General features: G+C 34.0%; 1 long non-coding RNA gene across 1 annotated transcript; it reads right to left on the bottom strand.

Annotated features, from left to right (window-relative positions):
• Nucleotides 1-2,164: 2,164 nt before the first annotated feature.
• Nucleotides 2,165-3,082, bottom strand: LOC131047070 (uncharacterized). The gene is made up of 2 exons (XR_009106090.2): nucleotides 2,463-3,082; nucleotides 2,165-2,324 (listed from the first exon to the last, which is right to left on the bottom strand). It is a non-coding gene; the product is annotated as an uncharacterized LOC131047070 (long non-coding RNA).
• Between the last annotated feature and the right edge of the window lie 6,423 nt (nucleotides 3,083-9,505).

Here is a 9,505-nt window from a genome sequence, read left to right as displayed (position 1 = left end):
GCCTTTTTTGTTTTCCCTATTTTGATGCTGGATCTAACCCAGCTTTTTGGAGGGAGAAAACGGTATATAGACACCTTTGGCGGATGTTAAAATCTCTTTTATCGATATAGGTGTTGGTCTATCCAGCTATTTACTTAAAAAAAACAACATGTCCGTATGGCATTTTCCAACATCTAAAATAGTGAGTGAACGAATTACTGTTGAGAAAATATCTTAACGTACAAAAGGCATTCCACCTCGAAATTCTGTCAAAAGAGAGTGATGACACTCTCAATTGACTTATAGCTACGTACGAATAATTGCATTCATTTCTTACTAAAGATGTTCAGAATGTAATCTTTGAGCTTATAGATTTATTCAGCTCAGAGAACAAGAGGGGAAATTCAAAGCACGTGATTTATGAACTCTGGCATTTTTTATCTGAGAATAGAACACACAAATTTTGGGTTCCGATATTTCTTGAAAGGTTCAAGAGCAGTACGGTGGTCAAAACTCATAAACCACAATTTATACATTAATTATAGGCATCGATCTCGCATACAAATGCATGAAGAACAAGTTCTTTTTTGCAACATACGTTTTCATTTGGGAACAGAAACCTAGAGCATAGGGTTAAATTATTTTGGCCAATGATCACGACAAAAAAATTTAACACAACAAAAAAAACTAAATATTGCACTGACTTCAAACATTTTTCTTAATCACATACAATCATGCCATATCACCCAAATGAATTCTAGTGGGGGTATTCTGTGCAGCAATTTGTGATACTCATATAATATTTTTTGCACCATATGGTTGGGTGCACAATGTAATTCAAGAGTTAGTACTGATCAGATGATCATAGTTAGGTATACACGGCTATAGGTATTAGAGAGTTTCTCGATTGAAACAAAAACCAAAATTAATGCTCATGTAAAGATTACTGTGAATCTACAACAGTGCTCCCAAATAATTTGGAGCACATACACCAGCGAATGGTATTGCATAACATATAGTGGTCAAGAATCATTTATATTTTGGCAATTTTCTCAGATTATTAGCAATACTTGGAAGCATATAAGAATAGTAGATTATAAATTACTGCCATAAGAAAGTCCCCACTTTCCCTTTTCGAATTTTTAAGGCCAGTTTTGAGCATATAGTCTTGCCGTATCAGAGTTCTTGTCCAGATTTGGCCTCCACTCTGACACATTTCTTCATACTTTGAACTCCAAAGGATGTCTCTTTGTGAAAATATTGCTTAGCAAATTTGGCATGGAAAAGTTGTCTATATAGGCTGGGACACAACTTTATCTCACAGTGATCCTTGTATATCTATCTACATTTGCTTCACATTTATTTTCACAAATGAGCAATTTGGAGAGGCAGAGCAAATCAATCCTCAAAGAAACTTAGAAGACAGCAATTACAATTTAAGTTCCCAAATGGTTCATTAAAACTTACCATTCATCAACAAATATATCAAAGCAAGGTTAGAAAAATATCAATCTATTGGAAATAATTTCGAACTTCCAAATGACTGGCTGGAACAATATTTCAGGTCCTTATATGAAACGAAAAATATGTCAAAATGTTATTTTATTTTTTATCGAGAGAGGAGAAAGTTTAAGTTCAAAGAAATAATACTTCATAAATGAACTGGATAATTCACTCCTTATCATACAAAATAAGAGATAAATCGTGAATGCTTATAGCATCAATGTCTCATGAGTGTTGCTCCTTTTTACCCATTAGAACATCATATCACACAACAGGAGTCTAAGGAGCTAGAACATTTTCCAATGCAAATCTGGGAAAACCCAATTTTGCCACTTAAAACTGCTTACTGGTACTATACTGCAACAACTCTGTTTTATTAATTAAGTAAACTATTTTTAACCAAGGTAGGTAGCAAAATGGCGTAGCACTCTTAAGCGTATTTGATTGTGAGAGAATTCTATAATTAAACTTGTTTAAACCATAAAAGAATTAGAATGTTCTAAACTACACAGCTGAATCCCAATAAATCATCACATAACCTAAATGCTATGACAGCTTAGTGTTCATGGCAATTGATACCCTACTTGAAAAGATCAGACAGCTCTAAACTACACAGCTGAATCCCAATAAATCATCACATAACATGGTAGGTGTACTCAGTCATCTTATCTGTTAAACAAACTTGAAACAAAAGTTTATTTTCAATGATCAAACTTCGGAGACATGCTTTCAGTTAGAATAAAATCTGAGAAAGAGAGCAAATTTTCTTGTACCTTTCCAGTAAAGTTGCAAACAAAAATCACCATTGTTTTAAGATCATCCATATCCCTTTTGTTACAGAACTGCACGAAAACAGATAATATAAAATGTTTAAAAACACAAAACACAATCATTTACCTAATGCCAGAATTCATTTCATACCAAATTCCCATCGATTTCATCCTCTAAACTACGCACATTTTGTCAAACATATCGCATACCTTTACCATTCTGCTGCATTTCATTCAGGCGCTGTATCAAACAGATGGCATCCAGTGTCTGCCGATGATTGAAAGGTTTTCACATCATTTGAATGATACCCAGATTTTTCTTTTCCGGTGGATTCTGTCAAAATGTCTTTGTACACACTTCGAAGCATCCTCGTCTGAAGTTTTTCATTGCCCTCAAAATTTTGATAGAAAATTTGTCCTTAAATCAAAGGACAGATACATTAAAGGGCAATAAAAGAGCAGGAGGGAGGAGGCTTCGGAAGTGTGTACAAGGACATTTTAACAAAATTATAGCCATCAATTTCCATCGCTAGCTACTCTGTAACCCGCTTTCGGCTTGAAGGTCGAGAAATAACCTAGAGATGATTAGGTTTTATCGGAATTTCCTAGTCCATTTAGGAAAGACAAATATCTAACATTATTATGTACACGTGTGTACCGACTCCATATTATATACCTTGGCACGCCTCCATGGGGTGGCAAAAACAACAGCTGTAGAGAAGGGTAGGGTGCATTGAATGGATGTCACAAAGGTTTTAATGTCCAGAAGTTCAGATAAACATCTTTTTTATTTTTACATTCTATTTGATGTCTGATTTTAAGACGTCTAGTTAATCCTATCTTCATCAAATAACTGGTGCATGTTGTCACTGCATTTCACATTTCATTATCACCACGTCCTTATTGCAGAATATGCAAGTTAGACTATCTTCATCAAATAACTGGTGCATGTTGTCACTGCATTTCATGATAAAGTGACATTCCATTATCACCACGTCCTTATTGCAGAATATGCAAGTTCTTCCGTTTTTTCACTTTTGAACCGTATTTGACAGCTTAAAAATAGAACGTATGCATTGACATGCTATGCTATTTTTTTCTAAAACCGTATAGATGAAACTTCAAATTATAAATAAACGGTAAAAAAATATAGTAAGTAATATATATATATATTAGTTTAGAATGTTTATTATAAAAAATACAAATTTATTTAGAATATTTTGAAATGGAAAGATTTAGAATATGAAGGATGTAGTTGTTTCTAATTTTATAATATTTTAATATGATTTTTTAGAATCTATTTTTTCATATAAACCTGTCATAATTGAAATGATAGAATATAATTGATAAAATATTTTAATATGAATTTTTACAATATATTCTATTTTTTTATATATGAATTTAGAAACTTAGTCAATTTAATTTTTTAAATATATTTAATAAAATTGTTATAGAATAATATATATAATTTTAAAATTTAAATGTTTATTATTACTAAATTAGTAATTATTAATTGATTATCATTTAATGTTAATATATAATATATATTAGTGTATTAATTTAGAAACTTATTTAGTAAATTTAAGATTTTTGCATATATTACTAATTTATCATAATTTTTCATTAAGATAATGATTTTCATTTCTTCCCAAGAAAGATGTGCATTGATTTTCATTGCTTCAATCTTCTACTTTTATATTTTTTGACAGTTAATAATTTTCTTAAAACATCAAATGAAAGGCATTGAAATGACTAAACCGTCATCAAAAATTCATATGACAGGTAAGGGTGACTGTCAAATTCCAGGCCTACTCCCAAATTTTCTTGAATATCTTTCACCTGTCGTCTCTCATTTAACTGGTTGTTTTTTAAGTATAGGTTTTTTGGATTTGAAATGGGTTATCAAAATTCAATTTATTTTTAGTCTAGTGAATGTTAAAAGTTTGTTTCTTAAATTAATTTGATGGTTTATGGATTTGATCATGTAATCAATTTTTTCATCTATATTTCGAATATGCTCTATAATCCATCCTCGGGTAGTGTGAACTGAAACATTGATGAAAAAATTGATTACACAATCAAATCTAGAAACTATCAAGTTAATTTATCATGGACTATGAAAATTTCATGCAATTAAGTTCTTTTTCTTTATTTGTTATCTAGGTATATGGATTTTAGACACAAAACAATTGATCAACTCTCTCTCTGCCTATCTCTGGCTCCCTCTCTCCCTCCCTCCCTCCTCATGAAAGGTCTATTAAATTGTTAGATTTCTTATAGATTAATTTAAATAGTACTATATTAAATATATCATAATATATTAATAATAATATTTAATAATTTATCATATATAAAATTAAATATATGATAAATATTTCTCTTTAAAGTGGATTGAGCAAAATGAAAAAACTTTTAATTGAATATGAGTAAAATAATAAAGCAAATGCTTAAGTCTATCTTAGTATTCCACACAAACATCATGCACTAGTTGTATTTCACATTCCCCATTATGCATGCAAAGAGTTATTCAACTTCTAAAAGATATTGCTTGATCTTTTACACCAACTAACAACCCACATTGCTTCATCATTATTTTTTCTTCTATGTTATTGAAGTTTTAGTGTTGGAACTAGAGCCCAAAGTTGCAACAACCAACCATCCATAATGCCAAAATATCATCAGCAAGTTTTGAGAGCAACAACTTATACAAAAATGTGCATGTTTATAGCCTTAGAGAAGAAGAAATAGCATGTGCAAAGCACTTATTTGTAGAAATCAAACCTACCCTAGCCTACTCTACTTAATGATGAAGAGAGGTTACACAAAACTATTAACTATTGTGAAAAATATCTCCCCTTTCTCAAAATATTGATCCATGCAATCATTTTTTTTTAGAATAAAGAACCATGAAAAGAAGATGGTCAGAGTTTTGAGATCCAATGCTTCACCTTCCTTTGAAGTGGAAAACTTCTCCATAATTTCTAATTCTAGAAAATGTATCAGTTGATTAGAGAGATCTCACAATTCTTCCTTATGATTTGGTGCATGCATGATTGAAAATAGCTCCTGTTCTTCAAATCTCTAATTGGGAAATCCTCCTTGGACTTCAAATATTTGATTGGCAAGTCATCTTTGAACTTCGAATATCTAATTGGGCAGTCGTACATGGGCTTTGAAGGTCTCGAAATAATGTTATTTTGCATAAGTAATCAAATAGCAATTCAAGAGCACTCAGATGGAATTAGCACAAGTGGTAATAGAAAATGCCAAAAATCAAATTTTCTCATATATTCTAGGGTTTTAGCAATTTGCATTTTTGGATGTCTTCGGAGTGGAAGTTGGGGTTAAGATTTTTATCAGTCCCTTAAATTGAATAGCAAAGCATTTTAAGGGATCAAAACTAGAGCTCTTAGAGATCTTTCCAATAGTGTAAACAGTTTGAAATTTTGAGCACCAAGTGAAAATTTATGAACCTACGAAGTTCAAGTAATGAAATATATAGTATTTTTTCATTTTTGAATTTTTATTGTAATAATTCACATCCAAATTATTCATTTTGAAAGGAAACTTGTAGTCTCATAATGACAATTTCCACATAACCCAAAACACAAATCTCTGCAAATGAGTACTCAAAATCCATATGCAAAAGAATAGACAACATACCCATCGAAGATGACACAGAATATACCCTAAGAAAAACCTCATGAGGGAAAAACCCAACCTCCAAAAGCATCCATCCTCCATGCATTATTCAACAATGCAACATACATCCATGGACACCTTTGAATCACAAGCCCTCTACAAGAACTCCATGTGAACAAGCATGTAACCACACATCTCATGACATGCTTCAAACCCTTACAAATGCTACAAAAGATGCTCGCAACCCCTCATCCATAATAGTCGACTTTAAACAACTACCCTTGTGGTTGCTTTTACAAAAACAAGCTCTCACAAAACTACCAAGTGGTATTACATTAAATCATGTAACTAAAACCATGGGATTACAAACCATTGACCCCACATTAATATGTTGAAATATGTAGCTAAGATCGGATTCTAGTTTAAGTTATTCATGTAATTGGGTTGGGCCCCATTGTAACTTGTAATAATAGGGCAGACCCTATTTGGGCGTTCAACTTATGTATTATGTAATTGTTATGGGGCAAGACCTATCAAATATGTAGCTTGTAATTAGACCTTGACCTATATAATTGTAACGTTTAAAACTCTTGGCATAATATTCTTGCAAGCCAACTTGGGAAAGTTAAAGGGCTAAGTTGCCTATAAATACAAGGCATATATCATTATTCATACACACATTCAAGAAATACAATCCCTATCTTCTCTGAGGATCGGCGAATTATACTCAGAGGATAGCGAATTACATTTAGAGGACAATGAACCTTATCAAGGAACAGTGAACTCCCTTAAAGGGCTACGAACTGGTCTAAAGGGGGCAGCGAACATCATCTGAGGGTCAGCGAAACATCATCCTTGTGACAGCAGATCAATCTTGCAGATAGCAACCTCAATCTGTCATCCTCCTTTCCACAGCAATAGTTGTATTGTAGATAAGTTTTTGATTGCTATCTGCCCTAAGGTTCTGTGCATATTTGCTGATAGCTCATTGTAAACTCAATTGGTTATTGCCTGATATAGATCTTTGATTGTTGGGTTTTTTCTCCAAGAGGGAGGTTTTCCCAAGGTACATGTGTGTTATGTGTATGATTTACTTTGCATTCTGACTTTCCATTCTATATTGCTAATCTGATTACTTAAAATCAACATGGTATTAGAGCTTGGCTCGAATTAGGTGTAATTAGATTGACTGCAATTATCACTTCTTCAAGATGATGCACAGTCTCAGGGTTGAAGATAAGTTGATATGGAGTGAAATATGACGAGCCTCACAGAGTTCCTCAGGAGTCCTTCCTCTAGGGCTGATGGCCTTAAGGTTTACCCTTCTTTAGTGATTCGTGGAATTGAGCTCTATGATCTCTGGAAAGCTTCTCAGCTCTGAGCGATCCCTGAGTGTAAATATGATTGTCGCTGAAGATAGGTGATGTGTGATGGTGAGGGTCGAAGGACACGTAGCCATCATCACTAGATGCTTCAGTATGGTTGGAAATTCCAATACTGAGCAAGAGTAGAAAGAACGTTGGTGGACCAACCTATAAAGAGATAAGTATTTTCATGGTTGAATAATGTTCATGAATTTCTTCATATAGTTATTAATTCATGCTATAGCGAACCATGTATGATTCCAGTATTAATATTTCCCTTTGAATGCTTTTAGGACGGAGATTGCATTCTAGGGTGGATGAGCTTGATACATCTTGTGGGAAAGTCACGCAGGCTGAAGAATGGAGATGCATCTTGCTGCCATGAGACTAAGTTGCTGGCTAAAGATGTTTTCTCGGAAAAAGAAGGTTGTAACATTTAGAAGGAGCGTTATTTTTCAGCTTCAGAGGGAGCTTGACTTTTAGCTTCAGAGGGAGTTTGTTAGGCTCAGAGGGAGCCTGTTTCTTTCAACTTCAAAGGAAGTCGCATTCTTTGGATAATGCATTCTTCTATGGGATAAGTTTGAGGTGAAATCCCTCGTTCCACCCTCTGCGAGTAGGTATGGTGGAGCCACTCTCTGTGAGTAGGCATGGTGGTGTTGCATTCTTCTCTGGGAGAAGTCTGAGGTTAGAGCCCTCGTTCCACCCTCTGCGAGAAGGCATGGTGGGCCCACCCTCTGCAAGTAGGTATGGTGGGTATCATTGAAGAAACTCCACCCTCTGCGAGTAGGCATGGTGGTCCCACCCTCTACGAGTAGGTATGGTGGGTATCATGGAAGAAATTCCATGATGGGTTCGTTCACCCTCTGGGAGTAGCTATGGTGAACTTATCATGTGTTTCATCCATGGGAGTAGCCATGGTGGTAGCCTCTATGTGACTTGATTATTCATAGAATCCTCTCTAGCTAAGAGGGAGTATTGAAATATGTAGCTAAGATCGGATTCTAGTTTAATTAATTCATGTAATTGGGCTAGGCCCCATTGTAATTTGTAATAATAGGGCAGGCCCTATTTGGGCGTTCAACTTATGTATTATGTAATTGTTATGGGGCAAGACCTATCAAATATGTAGCTTGTAATTAGACCTTGACCTATATAATTGTAACATGTAAAACTCTTGGCATAATATTCTTGCAAGCCGATTTGGGAAAGTTAAAGGGCTAAGTCGCCTATAAATACAATGCATCAATCATTATTCATACACACATTCAGGAAATACAATCCCTATCTTCTCTGAGGATCAGCAAATTATACTCAAAGGTTAGCGAATTACATTTAGAGGACAACGAACCTTATCAAGGCACAGCGAACTCCCTTGAATGGCTACGAACTGATCTAAAGGGGGCATCGAACATCATCTGAGGGTCAAGGAAACGTCATCCTTATGACAGCAGATCAATCTTGCAGACAGCAACCTCAATCTTCCATCCTCCTTGCCACAACAATAGTTGTATTGCAGATAAGTTTATGATTGCTATTTGCCCTAGGGTTCTGTGCATATTTGTTGATAGCTCATTGTAAACTCAATTGGTTATTGCCTAATCTAGATCTTCGGTTCCTAGGTTTTTCCTCCAAGAGGGAGGTTTTCCCAGGGTACATGTGTGTTATGTGTATGATTTACTTTGCATTATGACTTTCCATTCTATATTGTTAATCTGATTAATTAAAATCAAAATAATATTGGGTACTAAGTTTTTATTTTATTAATTTACTTTCTCCAATATTCAATAAATATAATTACATGTGACATACAACACATGAAGTGGCCCCAAGAATGTTAACTCCTAGTGATGTGCATCCATATAGGTTCCCCTACGTGCACCACATGCATAATAATAAATAATAAAAATTTATAAACATTATGCAAGGTGTACAACACCTAATTCCCAAAAAAAATTGAAATCCAAAGGGATGTGGTGACTCTTGGAATTCTTTGCAAACTGTATAAACTAATTTTTAAAAGCTAATGAATTGCCTTTTTGAGTTGCACACATCTCCTTTCAAGATTGTTGTTCTCAATTTCATTGTTAAAGTCTACAATATTGTAGGTTGTATGTCGAATATTGTAATATGAATTCATAATTCATATCAGTGGTATCAAATCTTATTCGCTCCTCTATATCACATCACACGCGATCAACATACCCAATGCTTAGATTGGAAACACAGGATCAATCAAATTACCTTCCT

Source organism: Cryptomeria japonica, chromosome 9, assembly GCF_030272615.1.
Source record: "Cryptomeria japonica chromosome 9, Sugi_1.0, whole genome shotgun sequence".
Classification (NCBI taxonomy): domain Eukaryota; kingdom Viridiplantae; phylum Streptophyta; class Pinopsida; order Cupressales; family Cupressaceae; genus Cryptomeria; species Cryptomeria japonica.
Note: the sequence above shows the minus strand (reverse complement) of the source record. Positions and strands in the feature narration are given on the sequence as shown.